At 52.6% G+C, this 26,411-nt stretch overlaps 1 protein-coding gene across 1 annotated transcript in view; it reads right to left on the reverse strand.

Annotated features, from left to right (window-relative positions):
• Positions 1–22,575, reverse strand: part of CUEDC1 (CUE domain containing 1) — an 84,424-nt gene extending 61,849 nt beyond the window's left edge. The window contains exon 1 of the mRNA XM_052658561.1: positions 22,503–22,575. The gene's annotated coding sequence lies outside the window, so the exon portion shown is untranslated. The remainder of the gene's footprint in view (positions 1–22,502) is intronic.
• Positions 22,576–26,411: the final 3,836 nt, after the last annotated feature.

Here is a 26,411-nt window from a genome sequence, read left to right on the forward strand (position 1 = left end):
CACTTCCCTCCTCCCCCGGCACCGTCCTGGGAGTTCCCTGAAGCCCAGCCTCGGCCCTGACCCCAGTTAACACTCCCACTAATTGCTGGGGCTGCAGACAGACTGAAAGCCCAGGCAGCAAGAGAGTCGGAGTTAATTAAGGAGGGAGAAAAGGTCTGCGTCTTCATTCTTCCTTCCCCCTCCCTGCTCCTATGGGTCTGGCGTCTAGTTTCAAGGAAGCTCCTGAGGCAGGGCTCTTGAGCCCGGAGCCAAAACCAACAACGGCACATGGAAATTATTGAACAGGAGCAGCTGGGCCAACAGGGCTTCTAGGAGCCTCACTCCAAAGCTGTCCAGGTCTCCAAATTTCCCAGAGGTGTGTCGAGGAGCCACTCCCCACCCATCCCAAGGAAAACCTCATGGTCTCTCTGTCCGCTCTCAAACAAGGATGGCACAAGTTCTCGCCACCAAGGGGGGATTCCTCCAGGGGGCAGTGGGCCATTCTGTAGGCCAAACACTAATTACACAACATAGACATCTGCCAAACGCTACCTCACCTAGTTTCACAACTACCCAGTGAGATAAGTACTGTTCTTGTCCTGACTTCACAGATGGGGAAACTGAGGCTTGGAGGAGATAATGAATTTACCCAAGCTCAACAAGGCAGCAAGCAGCAGAGGAATGATTCAGACTCCTGCACTCTGACTCCAAAACTTGCCACCTGGATGTTCTAGCTCATGAGAAACGAGCCTTGTGGAGCTGCTTAGTCAAGAATCCTTGAAGTTTCCATGAGGTCCATGAATCCCCCCTACCCCCACCCCACCCCAAAGGACATAAAATGCACAGTTTAATGTGTTTGGGTGTGAATGCACTTTTCAGGGTAAAGGTGGGTGTCAAAGTTCTCTTTAGATTATAAAAGGGGTCTGGAACCCAAAAAGAGGTTAACAAATGTGGGCCAATGAGGTGATACCCCAATCAGTGATTTGCTAAGTTGACCCCAGGACACAGATCTTTTAACTTGAGCCCTCTGCTTTTTCACTTCACTTCCTTACATGCTAATGAAACAGCCAAGAGGGAAGCTGAGTTTCTCCAGAAGTAGAGGATGTGCTGGCAGTTTAGCATTAGGCAACTTCGCACTGAAAATCCCCTTGGCCTGCTTGGCAGAGAGTATCCAAGAGACACATTGTAGGGGAGGAGAGAGGTGAACAGACCAGCCCTGAGGATGAAAGGGATTTCCTACCTAGCTTTTTTTTTTTTACTTCTTTCAGTCACTGAAAAACAAGTTCCAGCACTGTCCCAATTCTTGCTTGAATTCACATGGCGGAAAATATTTTAAAAGCAGTCCCAGACTATCAGAAATTCACAGGGGGAAGAAAGTTTCTGTTCCAAACGAATTTGCTACATATGCAAAGACCACTGTCTGTCTATTCATAAAAACAATGGTGTCCAAGGACTTTCCTGGTGGTCCAGTGGCTAAGACTCCACACTCCCAATGCAGGGGGCCCAGGTTCCATCTTGGGCTGGGAACTAGATCTCACATGCCGCAACTAAAAAGATCCTGCATACCATAACTAACAGCCCAGCACAGCCAAATAAATAAATATTTTTAAAACTAATGGTACCCCTTAACTGGGGCCACTGTCCTCATTTTCAGATGCTCCAAGACAGCAACCAATAACAACGGTGCTGTTGCCCACATTTGACAGCCAATATTATCAAGCATGAGCTCCCCCGGTAGCTCAGCTGGTAAAGAAACCGCCTGCAATGCAGGAGACCTCGGTTCCATTCCTGGGTCAGAAAGATCCCCTGGAGAAAGGATAGGCTAACCACTCCAGTATTCTCAGGCTTCCCTGGTGGCTCGAATGGTCAAGAATCTGCCTGCAATGCGGGAGACCTGGGTTCAGTCTCTGGTTTGGGAACATTCCCTTGAGGAAGAGACGGCAACCCACTCCAGCATTCTTGCCTGGAGAATCCCCAATGAACAGAGGAGCCTGGTGGGCTACAGTCCACGGGGTCACAAAGAGTCAGACACGACTGAGCGACTAAGCATAGAGCAGCACGTGATCAAGTATGCACTCCAGGCTTCACCCACGCTTCCTCATCTATCCCTAACTCCAACCCTGTGAGGCATGGGCACTATTATCTCTGACTCACAGATGACAAAATTAAGACTCAGAGAGGTTAAACAGCTGCCCAAGAACACACAGCGAGGAAGTAACAGAACCAGGATTCAAGTCTGTCCGACCCTGACGATGGGACCCGAGAACAAGATCACTTAAAGCAGATCTGCAGACCAAACTGTTAGTTGTAGGTCCTTGGGGAGATAAGTACAGGAAGAGAGAATAAAGAAGGCTTTAGGGAAGTTCCAGAAACTTGATAGTTACACACTCGAGCGTGTGACGGCAGACTTGTCTCTACAGACCAGCCCCGGCATGTCAGACTTGTGATGGTCATGCTCACTGGGGCACATACCCGTCCCCAGATGAACGAAATAAACCACTGGTCCTTCACCTCAGAGTTTGAGAAACACTGTCCTAAAGCCCTCTACAAACACAGCACCTATGCTGCTCAAAAGAGGCCATTCTCCCAGGTGCCTCCTCCAGAACAGGCTTCTAGCAGGCACTCCTCAAGCTTTTACATGCCCACACATCACCTGGGCATCTTGTTAAAATGCAGGCTGATGTGGGCAGTTCAAGCGGGGCCCAAGACTCTCCATTTCTAACCAGGAGGCATGGGTACTGCTGGTCTGGGGACCTGACATCAAGGAGCAAGGTTCTAACTGCACATCACTCAGGAGCAGACAAGGTGGAACCGGGAGCTCCACCGGACAAAGCCAGCCAGAACCCAGCAACTGGCCCAAGAACAGGCACAGCCCCTGGGGCTGGCTGTGAGAGGGCGGGACGCCTGCATGGGACCGGGCTCCTATCATAGGCAACCTCAGAAACACACCTTCCCCACCCTAGCCCGAGCCTGGGACACCAGGCCCCTTTTCTCCTGAGTTGCAGACACAAGGCCTCAAAGGCAGAGAAAAGCAGCTCTGAAGCATTTGCTACCTATAACCAGACCAGAGAAAAGGAGGTATTCTGATTAAACTGTGCTTCCTGCGGCTTCCCTGGTGGCTCGGTGGTAAAGAATCCTCATGCTGATGTAGGAGACATGCATTCAATCCCTGGACCAGGAAGATCCCTCATTCCGAGGAGCAACTAAGCCCATGGGCCACAACGACTGAGCCTGTGCTCTGGGGCCTGGAAACGGCAACTCCTGAGCCTGAGTGCTGCAGTTACTGAAGCCCGCACGCTGCAGAGCTGGGGCTCCACAATAAACAAAGCCACCGCAGTGAGAAGCCCTTGTACAGCCACCAGAGCAAAGCCTACACAGCAACTAAGACCTAGCACAGCCCATAAACAAACACATAAATTCATAGATTCTGAAAAAGAGCATTTCAGGCTTTTTCAGAGAAGTCTATTTCTCTTTGAGGTGCTCTTCCTGTCTTAAAAAAAAAAAAAAGAAATTGTGGATTCTTAATTCAATGGAAGACGACTAGTCAGCAATAAAAGAGAACACACACAGGTACTTTATACATACAGCAACATGGATGACACATGCATACACTTTATACATACAGCAACATGGATGAATTTCAAGAATACCACGTTAAGCAAAAGAAGCTCACACACACACATACACACAGAGACAACTGTGCTTCCTGCCTTGGCTCTGCTCATCCCATCCTGTGGCTGGATCTCGGACAGTGGCGTCCTGGGAGGATCACCACACATGCACTTTTGGGTCACCCTCAGAGGGCAGAAATGGCTCCTCAGTGGCCACTCCAGAGGGAAATGGGAAGTTTCCACTTGCTTCAGGTTACCTGTCCAATTCCCTGGAAATTCTTGACTGTAGAGACTGTCCTTCTTATTACCACTCTGTCTCTCCTAATTTAACTTATGGCCCAACGCGTACTTATTAACGGGGCAATTCACAATAAAAGGTTCAGATCTCCCACTCATTAGGGATTCACTCTTTCATTCAAAAATATATTTGGACCAACTGCCACGAGCCTGGTCCCACGATGGGCCTGATCGACAAGGGCTACTTACTCACCCTTTTCTAAGAGGCAGGGAATAAATGACTAATGGGGCCATGACTCCATCAACTCAGGCAAAGGGCCTGTTCCTGGAGCCAGGAGGAAGCCGAGCTTCTGCGCAGCAGCTTTCCCTCATGCATGGACTCAGGGAAAAGCGGTCCCCAGGGTGGGGCTGGGCCCTTGAGGCTGATGGTACTTGACACCAGCTCCTTCATCTCCGTCACAACAGGGCCTGAGGGTTACTGACACACACAGCAAACACAGCCAGCGGGGCTTGATGTCTGAACCAAAAGTGCCTGGACAAGACACAACCCACACTGGGGAGAACCAGGCTGAAAAACCAACTCCGGATCTCAGCTGACTCGCTGAAACCACGAACCGCTTTCTTCTTTGCAAACCCCAACCACATTCTCCTACCTCCAAACCCTGCTGTGTGCTACTTCCCTACAAGATGCTCTCACTCCTGTCAGTACTTGTGACAGCCGAAAACATCTCCAGACACTGCCAATGTCTCCCAGGGGGACAAAACCATCCCTGTTTGTCAACACTGCACTGGGGGATGGCCTGAAACCCTGGCTGTGCGTAAGAAACACCTGGGGAGCTTCTGACTCACCCACGCCTGGGCCCACCTCACACACATTCTAATTCTGGTCTAAGATTCTACAAGTAAACAAGAATGTCTATCACTTTACAGGCCCTTTATGTTCCTTTAATGTGCTGGTTGGTTCATCCACTAGATGGAATTTCTGCAGAAGCATGAACTGCCTCCCCCCCACCCCCAGCAGCCCGGAGTGGAAATGCATTCGTCACTCACAAGCTGCTTAGACAGCAAACATGCCATCCTTCCCAATCTTTATACTTGGGCTTCCCTGGTAGCTCAGTCGGGAACTCTAGACAATGCTCCATGCAGCACCTATTTCATGCTAATCAGAAGAGCCTACAAACTTCTTGAGCCCTCTCCACCCCCACTAGATGAAGAAGCCACTACAGGTAGCACCATCTCCTCCAGACTCAACTGTATATGACAAGAATAATCTACTAACACCATCTTCCAAGCGTCACCAGGAGGAGGGGACAGAGGAGGGGGCCAGTGAGAGTCCAGCCGCCTGACTTTGGTTTCAGTGCCCAGCCTCTGAAGGAGCCCCCCTCCGTGCTGTCGCTTGGGTGTGAGGACCCTTTGCTAAATGGCCAGGGTGCCCGCCTATGAGTACTCAAGTTTATTGACCCCTCTCCACCTTTCTTGGCCAGAATGGAAGGCATGAGGCCAAGGCACAGCCACAACGGTAGAAAATCCAGTCTACCTGAAAGTGCTGTTTCCCTCGGGCTGATCATGACTCAGAATTAAACTCAGGCCCAGAACTAGCCTTTTTCTGAGACCCAAAGGCAAGAATCTTTCCCCACACCTTGCTTCAAGGGTTCTCCAGGAGGATCTGGAGAACTGATTGACAGTGGCCTGGCCAGTGTTGACGGGATGCAGTCAAGTTCACGTCCTGCCTCCCAAACTCCCCACACCTGAGGCTACCCCTGCAGGCCACCTCTTCCGAGAAAGCCAAACAGCGATAAGGTGTCAAGGAAGAAGATCTGGCTCCTAACCCCTAGCAGCCTGAAGTGGAAATGCATTCGTCACTCACAAGCTGCTCAGAGAGCAAACATGCCATCCTTCCCAGTTTTTATACTTGGGCTTCCCTGGTGGCTCAGTCGGTGAGGAATCTGCCGGTGATGCAGGAGACGAGGATTCCATCCCTGGGTGGGGAAGATCCTCTGGAGAAGGGAATGGCAAGCCATCCAGTATTCTTGCCTGCGGAATTCCATGGACAGAAGAGCCTGGCGGGCTACAGTCCAAGGGGTCACAGAGAGTCCCATACAGCTAGGGGACTAACACTTTCACTTTCAACACTGAAGACTAAACAAAGGGTGGGAAATCCCAGGGGCCAAGCTTCCCCCCAAGACAGCAAAGGCTATTCAAGCTCTCAAGATCAGCGTTCTCACCAAAATTCACTAGCTAATACATAAAGATGTAAATCGCCATGTGGTTAGGTTACATCTAATGAGTGACTTGGTATTTTCTCTGATATTTTCTCCTTTGATATTCATTGCCAAAAGGGTGAGTGAGTCTTAAAGAGCTGCTTCCGGTGGCACTGGCTAGCTTGCTAAACTCGAAGGCACCAGACTCTTCCATTCTACGAGGCCAGCAAGATAGTGATTTTTTCCCCCCAAGCTTTCTTACTTCCTCTCAGTTACACCCAGAAACACACACACACACAGAAACACACACACAGAAACACACACACACACTGTCGCCTGAACACATCCTCCTGCTGAGGGTTCTCTTCATTCTCCAGAAGGAGCTCTGGAAACCCGGGCCTCCGGGAAACGAGCCGGGGAGGGAGGCGGCGGCGGATCGGCACTTCCTCCGCCGCAGGCCGGCCCTCCGCGCGGCCGCTCCCTGCCCGCGCCTGGAGGGCCCCCGCCGGGAACAAGGCCGCCTTTGAGAGCCCGCGCCGCCGCGGCCGGCCGGGTTGCCATGGCCACGGCCCTCCGGCGGGGAGGCGGCGCGGCGCCCGGACACCCGTCCAGGCCCTCCCCGCGGCCCTGCCCGGCCCCTGCGCCCCTCAGCCGTCAGAAGGCGCCGCCCCGAGGGGCCGAACGCGGCGTCGGCTCGCCCTGCCGCCCTCCGGCCCTGCCGCCCTCCGGCCCTGCCGCCCTCCGGCCCTGCCGCCCTCCGGCCCTGCCGCCCTCCGGCCCTGCCGCCCTCCGGCCCTGCCGCCTCGCCCTGCCTCGGGCCGCGTGTCCCTGGCAGTCGCCGCGCCGGGCCCCGCGGCCGGGGCTGCCGGGCGGGCGGCGCAGGGACGCAGCCTGAGGGCGCGCCGGGCCCTCGGTCCCCGGCCCCCGCGTCCCGAGGAGCCAGCAGGACGCCTGAATAATTCAGCCCTCAATCCGTCCTGTGGTCTGGGGGGGTTTCATTTATTTTTTGAAGAGATCTTCAAAATTGTTTGAAGAGGTGAAACTGCCGTTTCACCACGGGAAGCAGTTTAATCCTAAACCTGGCTCTGGTTTGAGACCCAGGACCTCCCAAGACTGCAGGGAAGGGGCCGCTGAACTTCCTGAACCCAGCCGACCGCCAGCCCAGAAGCGGCTGCGAGGGGCGGGGGCGGCGCAGTCTCCAGGGAGGAACTGCATTATTGGAAAGCCGCGAGCGCCGGCCCGTAGCCTGCCTCTAGTGGCGGGTCCCCAGGCCCCTCCAGCGTCCCACCCACCCCCTGAAGGCCTCGTGTTCGCTCTGACTCAAGATTACTGAGCACAGAGTGTTACCGCACTGGCCACGGGTCCCTGGCAGCCGGCAGCTTTGGCTTCCCTTAACCACACTAGCTGATATTTTACCGAGCCTTCATCTCATGTAACTGGCACAATAACCTTATGAGGTAGGTACTATGAATATCCGCCTGTCACAAGTGAGGACACAGACTGGAGGAGGTTAGGAGATGGCCCCAGGTCATACAGCTAGCAAGTGAATGGTGAGGATGCAGACCCAACCGTCTCTTTCCAGACTTCGTGCCTTAATCCCCACGTTACATGGACATCTTCAAAGAGTGGAACCAACTCAGCCCAGGGAAAGTGACATGACTTGCTCATAGTCAGCCCACTGGGACCGTGTCAGACAAGGACTGCTGCTGCTAAGTTGCTTCAGTCGTGTCCGACTCTGCGTGACCCCATAGACGGCAGCCCACCAGGCTCCCCCGTCCCTGGGATTCTCCAGGCAAGAACACTGGAGTGGGCTGCCATTTCCTTCTCCAATGCATGAAAGTGAAGAGTCAAAGTGAAGTCGCTCAGTCGTGTCCGACTCTTAGCAACCCCATGGACTGCAGCCTACCAGGCTCCTCCATCCATGGGATTTTCCAGGCAAGAATACTGGAGTGGCGTGCCATTGCCTTCTCAGACAAGGACTAAAGAGCCATAATCTGGACTAACATCATTTCCACAATTGCAGTTTCAACTACAGAGGTGAAAACACACTCAGAGTACTCCTTTTACAACGTTATGGTCTAATGGCCTATAAACATAGCGTGACCCAAGCAATGTACCATGCTAGTCCCGTCCACTTCCTTCAGTCTCTGCTCCATGACTTTCCAACAAACAGCTCCCCTGCCTCCAACAAAACTTAAATTCCCTCTCACGGCAATATAATCTCTCCCACCCCTCTTCAGGGCAGTGCAATCTCCAAGATTCCTAACACACCACCCTGCCAGCTCATATTTATGCAGCACTTTATATTAATAGTTCTCAAAGCTCTCTTACAGTCATCCAGTCAGCTCAACAACTCTTGAACCAGGTAAGCATCAGCACCTTTTTTGAGGACTGCCCCCACCCACATTCACTGGGGAAAGGGCCCAAGCCAGGAGGTACTATATGACTATGTGCTCCTGGCCATCCCTGATTGGACCAGCAGGAGACAACCGACAGTAAGGGACCAATCAGATTCTTCTCTCAGGAATCTGCATCAAAGGTCTGAAATACAATCCAGTCTGATGTTTCTCGAAGGAAAATGGGTATATCTGGGGGCTGAGGACCCATGACATCTAGCATACATCCACAGAAGCAGTGGCATCCTGCAGTTCCAGGCACTAGGGAGGCCCACGGTATTTCCTGCCGTTGATTCTTGCATTCTCCTTGGCTTCAAATAGCTCAAGTTGGTTTCTGTTACTTGCAGTCAGTAGAGTCTGAACTAACAGATGGGTTGGATAATTATCCTCCTTTTGCAGATGAGGAAAGAGGCTCACACAGGTGGAGTGACTAAATGATTATCACAAGATTAAATGTAATAAAAGTGAAAGTGAAAGTGAAGTCGTGTCCGACTCTTTGCAACCCCGTGGACTGTAGCCCACCAGGCTCCTGTGTCCATGGGATTCTCCAGGCAAGAATACTGGAGTGGGTTGCCATTTCTTTCTCCGGGATCTTCCTGACCCAGGGATCGAACCCAGGTCTCCTGCATTACAGGCAGATGCTTTAACCTCTGAGCCACCAGGGAATCCCCAAAAATGTAATAACGGAGAGGTTAAAATACCTGCCGTGTGACTCCCCTTCGGCCATTTCTTGCCTTCTTCCCTGGATTAAAGAAAGCGGCAGGTGTTTCCTTCTTGTTAGTGTTTTTAAAAAAATATGACAACTGACGATAATTGATGAGGCTGTAGGCACTCTAATGGACTAAAACCAGAGATAAGAAATACAGGCAGCACGCGCCCTCTGTGATGGCCCACACTCTATCTGTGGAGTGTGCTTCTCTCCAAATCTGAATAAATTCCCTTCTTACCTATCAAAAAACAAAACAAAACAAAATCCTCTCCTTTGAAACCATGAAGACAACCCTTTACCCCTCTACACTTCCCAGCCTCCTTTACAGTTAGGTTGGAGCCATGTGAGAAGTTCTGACCAATTAAATGTGCATAGAAGTAATAGGTGTCAGTTCCTTGGTAAGGCAGTTAAAAGCCAGGGGCTGGGGAGCTGTGATGGCCCCATATTCCAGATGATGTGACTACAGATGGGGGGAGGACTGCCTAACTCACGTCAGACTTCCTATGAGCACATATGGAACGTAGTTGTGTCAAGCCGCTGCAATGTCAGAGTTTGATTATTACTGCAGAATAGTGCAGCTACTCTCCCAACTGAAACACGTAAAACACTCAACCGGGGCTCTTCAGCACATTTCTCTGGTCTGCAGGATGCTTGAATTGTCTAACATTCATTTGTTTAACAAATACTCCTAGCGCCCCAAGACTAGGCGCTGTAACGGGTACAGCCAAGAGCACAGTTCAGTTCAGTCGCTCAGTCGTGTCCGACTCTTTGCGACCCCATGAATCGCAGCACGCCAGGCCTCCCTGTCCATCACCAACTCCCGGAGTTCACCCAAACTCATGTCCATCGAGTCAGTGATGCCATCCAGCCATCTCATCTTCTGTCGTCCCCTTCTCCTCCTGCCCCCAATCCCTCCCAGCATCAGAGTCTTTTCCAATGAGTCAACTCTTCACAAGAGCACAGTAAAAAAAAAAAAAAAGACCCAATTTCTCTCTTCAAGACGGCCCCTATCTGGTGACCCACAGACCAGACTTTGAGACTAAAAGGAGCAGTTCTGCAGGCGTGAAGGCAGGACCTCCCCCTGGGCCACTGGCTCAACTGCACCCCAAGAAAAGGTAAGCTGCCAGAAGGCAAAGACAGCTTGTCCCAGCGACTCCAGGAGGGCGGCAGCCAAGACTGAGTCCACACCAAGTTTTCATACCCTGGGCTCTACCAGCTGCCCCCCTGCCAGCCACGTGGACACATACAAGTGCCTCCCTTGCCCTGGGCACAGAACAGAACGGAGAAGGCATCAGGGAAGAGCCATCAAATAGAGCAGGTGGCTGGCAGAAAAACAGGAGCAATAAAAGACACAGCTTATTCGCCCTCACCCTCCTCTGCAGCCAGAGTATCTCCTCTGGAATTACCCCCCTGCTTAATTTATTCTAGCCCCAGAAGTCCCCAACACCTGAGCTTTCTTCCCCCATCCCTTATAATTGAGGGCCAACCAGAGAAATCACTCTGGACTCTTCGTGTCAAAAGCTAAATGAGAAGAGAAGTGAGGCAGGCAGAGCCATCACATACAGTTATGTGGGCTGTTCACTACACAGAGGGTCCACCCGTAGGGGCAGATGGGGTGAATCCGCCTATGCTCGGCTCACTCAGTTGTGAACCCTGGAGAAAGCCTCCTTTCTTCTAATTCACACAAAGGTATCTGCTCTATGCTGCACCCCCAGAAGCACCAGAGTGGGGGCTTCTCCACAAAGAGTGAAGAAGTTTGCTAATGGGTCCATGGGAACGTACTGTACTAGCTTCTCTAAATTTGGGTATACTTGAAACTTTTTATCATAAACTGTAAAACAAAGAAAAAAAAATCCCACACAGTAAGTAGCTATTACTTGGACAAGTTACTTAGCCCTCAGCCTCAGTTCCCCCATCTAAAAAGACAATAATCCCTGGCGTATAGGTTTGGTACAGGACTAAATTAAATAACTGAAGTGAAATGTTTGACATGAGTAAATCCTCTTACACACAGGAGCAGTGTAAGAACAGTAGGCACTGGGACTTCTGCCTTGTAATGCAGGGGACGTGGGTTTGATCTCTGGTCCGGGAAGGTTCCACATGTCTCGGAGGAACTGAGCCCATGCCCCATAACTAGAGAGTCAGTGCATTGCAAGGAAAGGTCCCGCAAGCCACAACCAGGGCCCAACACAGCCAAATACCTATTTCCTTTTTTTAAAAAGTGTCTGCTGCTGATAGCTGGGGAAGGAAGGAAAATGAGGCAAAACAGTGGCAGTGGGGCCTTGTGGAGAAACACAACCACTCTGGGTAAACTGTGCCATGAGATCAAAGGAAGTCTGAAAACACAACCACCCTGTCACCATCCCTAAACTGGGTGGCTGGTCTGAGGGAGTCTTCCTGCAATCCCTCCCTCCCAAGTGGACTTCGCCTTCCTCTGGGGACCCCAGACTCAGCTCATGATCCAAAAGAGAGTCCGCAGAAAGGTCACAGAGAGTGGGTCAGAGAAGGATGTGCCCTGCAGCTTCCTCACAAACTCAGAGACAAACAGGGTGACTCCAGGACCTGGAAGCTTCCTTTTTTAGTTCTAGAAGAAGACAAGAGGTCCCCCAAAATGTACCAGGGGAACCAGGTACTAACACACACAGGGAGGGCCCCGCCCCACCCCCTTCAAGGGGTGGAGTCGGAGTAGCCATTCACATCCCTAAAGATCAAAAATTATGTTTGTGTTGTCCAGTTGTACGGGATGAATTTTTACATTAATATCCTCAAAGTTACCACTGCTATGTATGAATTTCACCAGTGGTTTGCATTTTAAAAATGCGTGAGTGTACACTCAGGCACAACTGACTGCGACCGCATGGACTGCAGCCCCCCAGGCTCTCTGTCCATGGAATTCTCCAGGCAAGGATACTGGAGTGGGAAGCCATCTCCTCCTCCGGGGATCTTCCCGACCCAGGGATCAAACCCTCCTACACTGGCAGGTGGATTCTTTATTATTCAGCCACCTGGGAAGCCCCACTGAAAACTGATGCATACCCAACCCCCAATCCATTTCTCTCATAGGGCCTATTCCTTCCCCAGAGCCTCTCAGGGCTGGAGAGGGCTGGAGGCAGCAGTGCCACAAAGCCGGCAGCCCTTCCCAAAGCCCCTGGGGCCCCCCACCCTCGGCTCAAGCCACCGAGACCCTTGTGTCGGCCCAGCTCTGCCCTGGGACGACACACACAGAAGGCCTCTGGTTTCCGTCAAATACCATCGCACCCACTCGCACCCGCTCTCTTTTCCAAGATGAAAGCTACTAGGATGATCCATTCTCTTATTAAGACAACTCCTGAGAAGAAAGTCACCCAAGTTCTCAATTCTCTCTCCTTTGAGCACAAGCTACTCCATGGCTCACCCCCATAGAGGTTCACAGAAATACAAAAACAAAGAAGAATTTCCACTAACAAGCCCATCCTTCACCTTCCCTTTCATGTCTCAAGAATTTGCTATCCGTATCTATGGCAGTTTTCTAAGTTTCTGAAGCTGTCACAGCTGAGGGCTGGAACGGAAAGACAGGCTTCCCAACAAAATGTGATAGGAAAGCAAAGAGACACATGGCCCTTAAATCCACAGAGCAGCCCCTCAGAGCAGAGAGCAAAAAGCCACCGAGAAAATGTCCTTCTCTGTCTGGGCCAGTGCTCTTCGGCTTTGTCCCAAACTTAGAAACAGCTGTTTCCCTATAACTCCAAAAAAAGCTCTCATACGCTCTGTCTCCTCATTCTTTCCAACACTGTGATCTGTACACTTAATCTACCACCAGGCTCAGCTTATCCCTCCCTCGGCTCATCAAACAACAGAGGAACAGTGGAAGAGCAAGAAGTACCGTACGGCAACACAGCCGTCTTAGAAACACCGTCCACAGAGTCAGCAGCCTGGGCTTCAGGGTTCAGACCCCCGTTCCTCCTTACCTGACTGTGTGCCTTTGGGCATGCTGACTTAGCCCTCTGAGTCTCCATCCCCTCATCTGCAAAGTGGTAAATACTACTGTACACATAGTGGGCTGAGTAAATAAATATATCCTCTTAAAATGCACAGAGAGGTGACTGGCATGCAATAAGTAGGTAACCAAAATGTCACAGCCAACTAACGCAATGCATGCATGCATGCTAAGTTGCTTCAGTCGTTCCAACTCTATGCGACCCTATGGACTGTAGCCCACCAGGCTCTTCTGTCCGTGGGGATTCACCAGGCAAGAATACTGGAGTGGGTTGCCATGCCCTTCTCCAGGGGATCTTCCCAACCCAGGGATCGAACCCGTGTCTCTTACATCTCCTGTATTGGCAAGCGGGTTCTTTCCCACTAGTGCCACCTGGGAAGCCCCATCTAGTGCAATAGCGGCTCTTATTACCAGCTCTGGTTAACAGATGTGTTCAAAATCCATTTGTTGTTGTGGGTACAATAACAGATTAAACTCAAGAAAAGTACAAACCAAGAAATTAAGTGATCTGCTCAGGATGACAGTCGACACACAGTAGAGCTCAGACTGGATCTCTCATCTTGGACTCTGAATCACACACTCACAAATTTCACACTCTAACAAGCTCTCTCCCTCAGGCACGGAAATTTGAGAAGTCCCATGGATCAGCATCAAAAACAGATATCGATTCTGTAAGCCCCAGAGAGTGGCAATATCACAAGGGAATGTTGCAGGATTTGCCAAACAAAATTAATTTCCATTTGTTTTCATATTCCAAGAAAATATACCAAAGCAGCCTTATGCCACCCCATCAAAAGTGTCAAAAAACACCTCAAGGCCAAGGATGACACCCCCCTCAACAATATTTCAGCCTCCCTTGGGAGGCTCCCAGGCTGTCAGCAATTTGCAAAAAAGGTCAGTGCAAATCATTTGGGAAGGCATTTGTGCTGGCCTGGCCTAAGACCTGTGGACTTCTGCCAAGCCCATAGTTTTTAAAAACATGCACTGTCTTCACCCTTGATAAACAGCAGCCAGGCTACAGAAATATTTCCATTACACCCAAAAGCCTGCTTGCCATCACAACTCATTGAAATGGATGTTTCCAATTTGAGGAGAGTTCAACAAAAACTTCGAAGAACTCCCGAACCTTTCCAGCAGAGGTAACCATTCTGGCATTTAGGAAACCTCTAAACACTATAAAGGGTGTCTGTGGACACAGATTATTTGTTAAATACATGCCCTCATGCCCACAGTCTAACTATATCTAATACATGGATTGAGCCCATTTCTTTTATGAATGTTTATGCATTAGATTTCTACATAAGTACTTTCACCACTGCTCTGTGTGTGTTTCAAGACTGTGATTAAATCACTGCATGGCCATGCTGGAGAAAACTAATATTATAAAGAGTTTAGCACTATAGCCCTGGCTCTAACAGCAACTAGCCACTGATGATGATATGATTTCATGAAATGAGGATAATAACAAATGTTAGCAGTAGCTAACATTTATTGAGAACTTGATTTGCCAAGCACTGTGCTAATGCTTAACGAGTATTTGATCCTCACTAGCAACAATTAGCAGAGAAGGCAATGGCACCCCACTCCAGTACTCTTGCCTGGAAAATCCCGTGGATGGAGGAGCCTGGTAGGCTGCAGTCCATGGGGTCGTGAAGAGTCGGACAGGACTGAGCAACTTCACTTTCACTTTTCACTTTCATGCATTGGAGAAGGAAATGGCAACCTACTCCAGTGTTCTTGCCTGGAGAATCCCAGGGATGGGGGAGCCTGGTGGGCCTCCATCTATGGGGTCGCACAGAGTTGGACATGACCAAAGTGACTTAGCAGCAGCAACAATTAGGGGATATTATCACTCCCATTGAATGGTTCAGGAAACTAAGACTCAGAAATTGAGTTAACTTGCCCCAAGAACACAGCAGCAACTAGCAAAGGTGGATTCAAACACAGGCAGTCTGACTCAGAGTTTTTAACTACATTCTGTAGTTCTTTTTCAAGGTGCTTAATGACCCAGGACCACAAATTCCTCTAGGAGCAGTCTCGATGATCTTCAAAATCCTTCCTGGCTCTAAAATTCAATGCTTCTCTCTTTCAGCAATAAAATGAATTTATGACTTGGAGGAATAAAATGCAATGGTGCTGTAACACTGCTCGGGTGGGATGAAACATCTGTGTCTGCTGCACCCAGAGCCAGTCAGGGGAGGGAAGGCACTGATTTTCTGAGATAATGACGCCCTGTGAAACCACCAGACTGGCCGCAAACCGTCTCAAGGAGAAACGACAGCTTGAAGGCAGCATCTTAAAGGATGCACCCACTCGCAAAAGTCTGCAGGTTCTCAACTATCAGCTCTAAAACCTTCATTTGTCTTTATTTTTTTAAAAAGGGAAACTCAAATGCAAGAGAACGCAAGTTGTAAAGATACGGGTATAAGAAGGGTTTGTGGCACACTGACGCCTGGCTTTCCTCTGAGCTTGGCATCTGCTCATGCAAAACCCACTCCATCCAGGTAGTCTGTGTTTTACAGCTTCCGTACGACCTCGCAGCCCCGGGTCAGAAGTCCTGTAACTGTGCCGGCTTTTGCCCTACACACAGCTGCTGATACCGTCATAGGCTGCTGCCCGGTCCATAGACACAGAGATGCTCAATGGCTGCCTCCCCTGACTGTATCTCTGATTCATCTTCCTCCTCTCCGTGCTCAGCGCAGGAGTTCCCTGCCCGCCCACCTTGCCACTTGTGGCAGCCAATGGTGAGGCTCTCCCAGCAGCCTCCTCCTCCTCTCCCTCGCTCTAGCTCAGGCTCTCTCTCTCAGCTCCTGGTACAGCCTGAAACCGAAACTAATCTCAGACCTGAACAAAGTGAAATCATTTCCTAAGCCTGATCACCCTACATGACCACAGAGGATCTTCTCATCAGAGCTCCAGATTTAGCGCGCTGGTTGAGGGAGGTAGGGGCGGGAAATAAACCCTTGTGCAGGTGCCTCCTAGAACTCAATGCTTCCTTAATGAATAGGTAAGAAGCAAGAGACCCGCCATAGGGTTTTCTGCTGCTGCTTTTCTTTAATTTGCACAAGTCCACTGAAATTCACCCCAGGAAGTAAACTTCACCACTCAGTATTCTAAATTCACTGTCCAGCACTGGCTTCCATTTGGCTCCTCCTTAATCAGATTCTCTTCTGAGAGCAAGCCTTGTTCCTTTGGTGATCTCTGTAGCCATCTTGCTGAATGCAGCCTAAATAACTAGACCACACGCTTTTCCTAAATTTGAAAAATGCAGCCTTTTTACTTTCAGGCTGGGAACAACAAACTACAACAAACAAAAAAAGGCAAGTCATCATCAATGAACATAATGTCCGCCCTTGATATGGTTTCAAAAGAATTAGACACATTGAGAAAAATCCCAGACTGTTCTGTCCGTCATGCTTGCCCCCAGCACACTTTTGGGTGCCTCTCTCTGTTGCTGGGGGCATCGTGTAATGATTCAGTTGCTGGCTTAAGCAACACAGAATTGAAAAGGGAAACACACTGGCCAACAAGTGTTTGGTGAAAGAGAAATAATTTTTGGGTGGTCTGCTATTTACTCTTCATTCAACCAAGTTTACTGAAGGCCCTCGAGGGGCCTTCTAGGTGCTGGGCCAGGAGGGTGAGCAGCGTGAGTGACAGTCACTCAGCCATGTCCGAGTCTGTGTGAGTCCACAGTGTGCAGCCCACCAGGCTCCTCTGTCCATGGACTTCTCCAGGCAAGAATGCTGGAGTGAATGAGACGACTGCTAGCTCCCACTGGGCCATTTTCAGAAGTTCGTGAGGAGGAGCTGAAGCTCTTCTCTAGCGCCGACAGCCAGACAGCCAACTCCTTGCGGGTTCCTGCAGCCCTCTTCACAAGGCATGGACTCCACCCGGTAGGGCTGTGGGGTGCCCCCAGAGTGCACCCCCTCTGACAGGGATCAACACAGGGCAGCACCCAGCTGTGGGCAGATGTGGTTTCTGTCTCGGCTCATTAATGAATGACCCACTTAAGGAGGCAGACATTCTTCAGTCACTTTAACAGGAAAATGAGGGGTCAGGCCAGATCTGAGCGACATTCTAGCTCAAAAATTCCAGCTTGTTTTCCCCTCCCTGTGCTGAGCTGACACAGATCTCGAGGGGCCTCTACTTCATCTTCCTGTCTCCAGATGAAACCTCTTAAACCACAGAGACAAATGGAACTTGCTCCTGTTACTAAAGACCTTCGGGGATGGCCATTCCCCTCTGCTCCTGAGTCACTTGTCCTCACATCCCATCTGGAATGTTGTCCTCAGATCTTAAGTCCTTCCTCTGCAGTTTACATTCATTCGCTGCTGGTCCTGCTTCTAAGTATGGAGAGACAGGAGTGAATCACTGTGTGCTGAGCGATAACGCTGACAAGATTTTTATTTTTTCTTCAGCACGTTCGCTCAGGCAATAGAGGAGGTGACTATTAAAAACCACAAAGGTACCAAGGGAGCCAACTAAGGCAAGGGTGCTGTAGGATCCAGAAAACTCGACTCTACTGAGGAGTTCACAGAGTGGAACAGCGATACATACTCTGACCAGATCAAAAGGCTGGGGGCAACAGCCCCTTTAACCTTCACTCAGCTCAAGTGCCCTCTCCAGCAGGAAGCCCTCCCTGCCCAGTTCCTCCTCTGGCTGCCAAAGCATCTGTCTCTTCAGCACTCATTTCAGTGCAGCGTTCGCCATGGCAACTGAAGTTCTAGGCTGACATATTTGTTCCCCCCACCTAGACTGCAGGCATCTCTAAGGCAGGGTTACGTCTCAGTGACCTACTCAGCGCCTACTCAGGCTCAGGCTCCAGGAGGGAGTCTGGCACTCAGCCAGTGGTTCTCAGTAAACGGTGCTAGGCTGAACCCTCAGCACATCCCAACGATGCCTGAATGTTGCACTGTCAGCCCTTCACTAGGAGCACGTCACTCCTCCAACCCCACCACCCCACCATCCCCGCCTCTCAGCCCTCAGCTCAGTAGAGGTCTCGCTCAGACTTTCTCTAAAGATGTGAGCTCTGTAACCAAGCCTTTTGGGTTCAAATCCTGGCTCTGCTACTCTCCAACCATGCAATCTTGGACGTGGTACTTAACCTCCTTCTGTCTCCGTTTCTTCACTGAAACATAGATTTAACCTTTCATAGGATCTTGTGAGGATTAAATGAACTGATGCATGAGAAACACTTGGAAAAGGGTCTGACCCATAGTGAGTGTTAAGCGAGGCTGGAATTATGATGTCCCAAGCCTACGGCTTCATAGAAACCCCGACCTGCTTCTACTCTGGACTGTCATTGAGCCTACCCACCCCCACACTAGACCCCCTTCCTTCAGAATCAATTGTTAACAGTAATCTAAAAAGCCAGTCAACCCTCTTTACTGATTATGATCCTCACCCCCTCACCCCACCTTCACCAGTTTAGAAGGGAAATTTTCCAAAGAAAAGGGAGGAGAGTTAGTTCCACAGCAGGGTTATGAATGCTGAGTCATTCTGCCCCCAGTGATACTTCTCTGTCATCACCCTTGACACTTCAGGCTCATCTCCCCACTGTGTGTTCCCCTCTGCTCAAAATTTAAGCCTCACCCCACTCCATCCCACATCTCCAAAAGCCAGCCTCAGCCTCTACAGTTTTTACCAAAGATCTTATTTAATAATAAGATGCCTCGGAATGTTAGCACCCAAGTGCAGAAATAAGAAGAATGATAATAATAGTTTCCACTCTAAAAGAAGACTTGCTCTTTGTCTGGCATATTATCTCCTTTCACTTTTTTCCAAAGCTGAGAAACGGAAGGACCTACAAAGTCATAGAGTAAGATGGAGAGCTGGGAGTGCAACGGGGAAAATGTATGTAACTTCAGATCCTACATGCTAAACCACAAAGCCATTCTAGAAATGGACACGGAGTGGCAGATGTCTCCTAGGGGTGGAAGTTAGAGAGATTTGGAGCCTTTTTATCCCACCAGTCATTCCTCAGTGCATTTCGCAATTTATGAAAAGGGAGTTTGTGTGGACAGGCATTGTTACTGTATCTGTCATTTATGACCTGTTTTAAAGATGAGAGCAATAGCTGGATTATTCAGAATCTATTACATTGTTCAGACACATCAGAGAGGCCTACTGGGAGGCTGAAAGCAGAGGCCATCAGGGAACTGAGTGAGCCAGCACAACCAGCATCCTCGCCAACCCGTGGCGGCCGCGGTGGCAGCAGGCAGACTGGTCCTGGAACCTCTCGTCACCACCACAGGACCCTTACAGCCCGCCTACAAAATAACTGTCAAGTCCCAAGTTAGGGACTGCCCGCTCGGCCAAAGCACCCCCAGGTCCTTTATGGTTCTCACTTCCTGAAAGCATAAAAGCCAAAACAGAGGCTTCACCTCCTTCCAGGGCACCTTGCATAGTCGAAGCGGATTCTTGCTCCCAAGGCTCTAGAACACTCTGGCCTATCCTGCTCATTGCCAGGATCAGGGGAAATCTATCAAGGCAAAGTACAGATAGGAAACCCTGAAGGAAGAAACAAGTCTAAGTGCTTCTATCTGCTCAACGCTGTGTCTGTTAGTCAAAGAAAAACCGCCATGAACTACCACTGTCTGGGTCCACTGGGACCTAAGAAAGGCTTCTCAATACCAAGCAGAGAAGCCACAGATGGCAGGCCCTGCTAAAGGCTCTTCCAGATCCCCAACAAGGGTGATGCCACCAAGGCCTGGGCAGCAGCCCAGGACCCAGAGAGCTCTGGTTAAGAAAGAAAAGGCAGGCCTGGTCTCCTTGCGGACACACCGGGGATGGTGACAACCATTCCTTCTGGCTTGCTCCCCCTTCCCTCGTCCATAAGATCCAAGGAACCTGACGTGAGTCTGAGCAACCTCTGGGAGATAGCGAAGGACAGGGAAGCCTGGCGTGCTGCAGTCCATGGGGTCTCAGAGTTGGACCTGACTTAGTGACTGAACAACAAGGAACCTACAATACCTCAATCCTGGCCTTGAACAACTCTGCACAAAGACCTCTTCAAAAGGAGGAGTGTCCTGGGCCTTCCCTGGCGGTCCAATGGTTAAGACACCATGGGGCGTGGGGTGGATCCTGGTCAGGGAACTAGGATCCCATGTGCTGAGCGGCTCAACCAACAAGTGAAAAAAAAAAAAAGGAGAAGTGTCTTTCACACTTACACTCTCCACTGAAGCACATTCCACCACTTCAACCCTGCTCCCCCAAAAATGAGATGGGACTCTTACAGCGCCTGACTCCTATTTTATCGTGACAGCATCCCTCACCCTAATCCCTTTGTGCTGTGCTTAGTCGCTCAGTCGTGTCTGACTCTTTGTGATCGCATGGACTGTAGCCTGCCAGGCTTCTCCGTCCAGGGGACTCTCCAAGCAAGAGTACTGGAGTGGGTTGCCATTTCCTCCTCCAAGGGGTCTTCCCGACCCAGGGATCAAACCCAGATCTCCTGCATTGCAGGCAGACTCTTTACCATCTGAGCCACCAGGGAACTCAAAGTGAAAATTGCTCAGTTGTGTCCGACTTTTTGCAATCCCATGGACTATATAGTCCATGGAATTCTCCAGGCCAGAATCCTGGAGGGGGTTGCTGATCCCTTCTCTAAGGGATCTTCCCAGCCCAGGGATCGAACTCAGGTCTCCCACATTGCAGGCAGATTCTTTACCAGTTGAGCCACCAAGGAAGCCCCTAATCCCTATATTTACCTCTAATTCAGCAGTTCTGTGGCGTTGGCCTAGTTAGCGCCCAGAGCCTTCTCACCACAAAAGCAACAAAATCAGCCCCTGGAGAACGGCCACCCCACTGGCCCCCATTCTCTGGCTCACTGTCAGGAGTTGGGATCCAGTTCAGAGTTTCCAGGTCTCCATGGCCACAAGCCCAAAGTTGCATCGGAAGGTCATGAGAAAAGCCCTCTTGAGAGATCTGCTCTTCACACCCTGGAACTATTCACTGACTCAACACAATAGAGGGAACTGTTCTGAACCACCTAGGCTGAACCACAGATTTGAGATCTTAACAGGGGTCCCAGTTGCAAGGGGCACAGTGACCCTCTGATACTGCATACAAAATGTGTCCCTGCACACCTGCCTGTGCCAGAGGGAGGGAGAGGGGAGTTAGAGCTTTCACCAGATCCTCAAAGAGGCGCATGACCCCTACCTCTGGCCCCAATCTCCACCCCCCACCCCCCACCCCCACCCCCACCCCCACCCCCACCCCCACCGCCAAATCTCATGGTGAGACGACTCCCTCTCTGAGAACTCCTGGCGTCCCTCACCTCCTTCAGGCACACCTGGCCAGCTCCACCCAGGCTGGCAAGGTGAGCATGCGTGGCAAGGAAAAGGAACGAGAGGCTCAGGCTCCTCCCTGAGTCCTTTCTCCTGAACCGGGTGGCTCAGGGTTTTCAGGAAGCCCAGCCTACCGGAGGGCTTACTCCCGGTGCTCAGCAAGCCCCTGCCTGAGCGGTAGGAGGGGAGGGAGGTGGTCCTGTCTCCTAGGCCACCCCTAGGATAACTGAAAAATTCCCAGTCGTTCCCCCTCACCCTCCACTCTCACCGAAAGGAAGAAAATTTAAAAGCTTCCTCTGCTGACATCAGATTCCTCTCCAGGAATTTCCTTTCAGTGTAAATTTCTTGGAACGAAAACTTTCAAGGGGAAAAGAAACGGACAAGCCCGTGCTAGGTGTAAAAGGAACAATGCATGCCGCAAACGGAGAGGAAAGGATGCATTAGCGCCAACACCACCCCCCTGGAGCTTAGAGCCCGGGGCACCGAGAGCCGGAGGGGCGGGGACGGCGCCCGGTGAACTTTCCCTGGCCGAGCCGCGGGAGATGCAGCTCCCGAGGGACCGGGTGGGACCAGAGAAAGCGAAGCCGACCCCGGCGGGGGCAGGAAGCGCACCTCCCCTTTTCCTAAAAGGAGCTCAGGCCCCGGCAGGCGCCCCCCGCCACCGCCCCGCCGCCCCCTGCCAGCCGTCGCCAAGCAGCCGGCTCCCCCCGGCCCGGGCCGAGCGGGGAGGGGCGCCCACACAAAAGGGGCAGCGACCGGGGAAGGGGCTCCGGGCGGCGCCAGCTCGCCGAGGCCTGGCCCGCCTTGCCCGCGCCGCCCGCCCGCCCGCCCGCCCGCCGGCGACCGCCCGCCTCCCCGCGCGCTCCCTTCCCGGCCCCCCGGGTCCCCGCGCGCCCGCGGCCCGGGAGGCGGTGGCGGCGGCCCGGGCAGGACGCGGAGCCGGACCCGCCGCGCGAGGCTGGGGCGGCGCGGGCTCCCGGCGGCCGCCCCGGGAATCAAACTCGCGCCCGCCCGACCCTCGCGGCGGCGCCTCGGCGAGCGGGCCTGGAAGGTGGGGCCGGCGCGCGCGCGGGCCGGGCGGCGCCGGCGGGGGCGAAGGGGGTCTTACCGAGCAGCCGCGCGTCCGCTCCCCGCGGGCCGGAGGGGCCGGGGGCTGGGGGCGGGGCGCGGCCCCGCGGCGGCGGCGGCGGCGGCGGGCCCGGCGCGGCGGCGCGGCCGGGGCGCGGGAGGCGGGGAAAGCGAGGCGCGGCCGGCTTCCTAGCGGCGGGCGGCGCGAAGTGCAGCTGTCCCTGCGCGGCCGCCGCGAGGCCACAAGTGGGGCCGCGCGGGGAGGAGCGGGCCTGCGGGCGGGGCGCGGGCCGGGCCGCGGCCCCCAGACCCTCTCCGCGGCCGGCCCCTCGGAGAAGGGAGGGTAGCGGGGTCGGGGGCCTCCAGCGACGCCAATCGCAGGGGCTGGGGGTGGGGGGTTGGAGGGTGGGGGCCGGGCAAAGACGAGGCGGATCCCCGGGGACCGACCCCCGCGGCAGCCACGGGGACTCCCGGCTGGAGGGCCGGACGACGCGATCGGGGAGCCTCGGTCCCCCGGGCCGCGCGGGGCGTCTTGCGCCTCCCTGCTCCAGGAGCGGCGCCGGGAGGGCGCACCCGGGAGAAGGTGGGGCGGGAGACCCGAGACCGCAGCTGGGGGTGGGGGGACCTAAAAGCAGGGCTGCCCAGAGGGTGTGGCCGCGCCTCTGGGGCCTGGGACAGCTGAAGTGGAGAGGAGGGCGGCCCCCGGGGTATTAGCATTCAGGAGAGGAAACAAAAGGTTGAGATCAGAGGAGATCAAGAAATCAAAGTTATTACCCATTCACACCATTGGATACCACTTGTCATCTCCCCACCTCCTCCCCAGCATACCAGGTCACCTCAGGGACGTCTGAACTTTTTGAAAAGATCTCCCAGGGAAGAACTTGTTTCATAAACGGGAAATCAGCTTTGGCTCTTCCTTTTCCACGTGTTTTAGTTTCACATCCTAATTGGGGGATGGGGGTAGGGCGGGTCAGGTGCCAAGCATCCTGCTGCGAAGAGGCGCTACCTAAGGAAGGGATCTGAAACCCATGAAGGGCAGTTCCAGTCCTGCCCCCGGGGCAGCTTGCCAAGGACCCGCACCCTCCTCCTGGACAAACTGCCTTAGAGACCCACTTGCCCATCTGGGTACAGATCTTAGAGAACAGCACCCCCACTCCCACCAACCAGGGCTTGCAGTCCCCTAGCCTGCTGAGACAAGGCTAGAGGACTCTGTGCTAGCCACAGAGACATCCGAAGGTAAAAACCACAAACCAGAGTGCACCAGACACCCATGTGTCTCCATCATTTGCTTGTCGAGGGTGTTTCTTCAGCAGGTTGGGAACCTGGGAGGGGGAGCAACCTCAGAACCTTCTGGGGAGGCCCGTTGTTGACTAGCCTGTCGAGTTGAGCTCCAGGGCCAGGTTCCCAGACTCCTCTGAGGACCTCCTCTCTCCCACCCACCTGTCCCCAGGCCCCTTCACGCCGTGGTATATTCAGTTTGGGGGCCCTTCATACTCCTAGAGGTGGTCCCTAGACCCCAGGTTAAAGATCCTTAATCTAGACGGACTGACCCATGCCTCCGTGATGACTCCTGTCTCCTTTCCCAAATCCTCTCCGCTAGATTATGTCACGCTTGCCCAGGGTGCAGTTCATCTGCCACTTTTCTGCTTACTGGTGAGATCCTGCTGCAGTTCCTCTCCCTGTCGCCTTGGCATTTTGGAGCTGGGAAAATGCATCTGCTAACTTGAAGTTTTGGCTGTTAGGCAAGTGCTCACAGAATCTTTTCATATATTATTCATATAGTCATCAGATGAAACTGATCACTGTGATGGTCGCTCCTCCTTGAAGAATGCTTCCTAGGCATTGGTAACATACGGTTCCTTTCCGGGCTCTCTTCCAGGAGGCTTTCTCTCAGACTGCTTCCCTGCCTCTCACCCGCACTGGGTAACCTCCCTTGCTCCCACCACTGCCTGTGAGCTGAATGTTTCCCAGGATACCAGGCCAAACCACCCTCCTGGGCTCTAGCCCCACACACCCAGCTGCCTATGGAGGCTCCTCACCTGTGGGACCCTCGGACACCCCAAATGCAAGGAGGCAAGAGGCCCAGAGCATTTCCTTCCCTCCCCGTTCCATCTGGCTTCACAGCTGGAAACCTCAGTGCGCAGTGTCCTTGCCCTGTGATCCACTGGTTATCAAGTCCTGCTCCTTCCTCCTCACTCTCCTGAGCTGTGCTGTGCTCTGTCGTTTCTGTCGTGTCCGACTTTGCGACGCTATGGACTGTAGCCCACCAGGCTCTGTCCATGGGATCCTCCAGGCAAGAATACTGGAGGGGGTTGCCATGCCCTCCTCCAGGGGATCTTCCTGACCCAGGGATTGAACCTGAGTCTCCTGCATCGCATGCGGAGTCTTTAATGCTGAGCCCCCAGGGAAGCCGCCGCCCTCTTCTACTCCCTTAGTTTCCCTGCTCGGCCCTGGTTCAGGCCCCCGCATCTCTGCGCATCACAGTGCAGGAGAGATCCCTTGGCTTTCAAGCCCTTGCCCTGCTGCCTGCCTCAGGAGACCTACCGGTCCTTTCCTTCTCTCTCTCTTTACTTCATACCTACAAACGCTACAGAATGTGCCCTGGTAAGAAACCCTTACCCCAACCTGCCCTCAGGCCGTTGCCCCATTTCTCTCTTGCCCATTTATCAGTTAACTTCCTCTGAGAAAAAACCAACCTTGCATCCCCTCTCTGCTTCCTCAGTCCCTTTACAACCCTCAGAATCCAGCTTAGTTCCCCATCATTCCAGAGTCACCTTTTTCCAGGAGGCACCAGCCAGCTTGCAGTCATTTCAACCCATGGGCCTCCTCCCCACCCCTCTCTTGCCACCGAGGTGCTCTGACCACCTTCCTGAGGAAACTCTTACCCAAGGCCTTCGTGGTTTTTCTACCAATTCATTCCTTCAGTGCTTCAGCTCTGCCTGCCCCAGGGACATTTCTAGGGCACGGTCCTCTCCACTTTCCCATAAATCTCGCCATGCTCTCATGGACACCAAGCCCTGATCACCCCACCTGTTGCTGCATGACTCTGGGTTGCTTAACTCCCTCTGTGCCTCAGTCTCCTGATAGGTATTTGGGGCTCACAACAGTGCCTACCTCAAAAGACTGTGGGGAAGATAATACAAATTCACACACGTGACATGCCCAGAACATTGCCTGACACCTTAAATGTTCGACGAGCACTGGTGTCGGTACCCATAAGGAGTGTGTTGGACTTTGCTGGCGGTCCAGTGGTTAAAACTCTGAGCTTCCATTGCAAGGGGGCCAGATTCCATCCCTGGTCAGGAAACTAAGATCCCACCTGCCCTGTGGCACGGCCCCAAAAATAAATCTAAAAATTTTTTAATTAAAATATAATGTTAGGAAAAAAAAAAAGAGTGTGTTGAATGTCCGTTCCTGGGCCTGCTGCCTCTCATGAACTCCTGGTTGGACAGGCTGCCCCACACCCACCTCCCCTTCAGCATGGTGGCTCTGGGATCCTTCATCTCTGCCTCTCGTGTAGCAGAGTCTCTGCCCAGAAGAGCACACCTCCCATTCATCCCAGTTACCACTTCACCCACCACCTTCCTGCTCCCCCACCTGTGCACCCCCAGGTGCCTCTGGCACTTCCCTTGAACCCTCTTGCCCTGCATAACAGTTTGCCCCCATGGACTCCTGTCCCGCCTGCCGGCCTCTATAGAGTGCATGGTATTGTGGCTGAGCTCAACGAATGAGCTCCTGGGAGGTCAGTCGTATCGTCTGTCTCAGAGCCCACGCCTTCCAGCCCAAGGCCTGGCTGCTCCCATGAGTGCGTAAATATTTGCCAAAGGACTGACTTGCGACGGGTCATGAGACCTGCCTGGTATGCCCTTAATAAAACCAGGTCTTCCCTTCGCTGGTAAATGTTTGTAAGGTCCCAGGAGCCCTGCCTTCCTGTACGGAGACTGTCAGC

Source organism: Budorcas taxicolor, chromosome 19 (genome assembly GCF_023091745.1).
Source record: "Budorcas taxicolor isolate Tak-1 chromosome 19, Takin1.1, whole genome shotgun sequence".
In the NCBI taxonomy this organism is placed as follows: Eukaryota; Metazoa; Chordata; class Mammalia; order Artiodactyla; family Bovidae; genus Budorcas; species Budorcas taxicolor.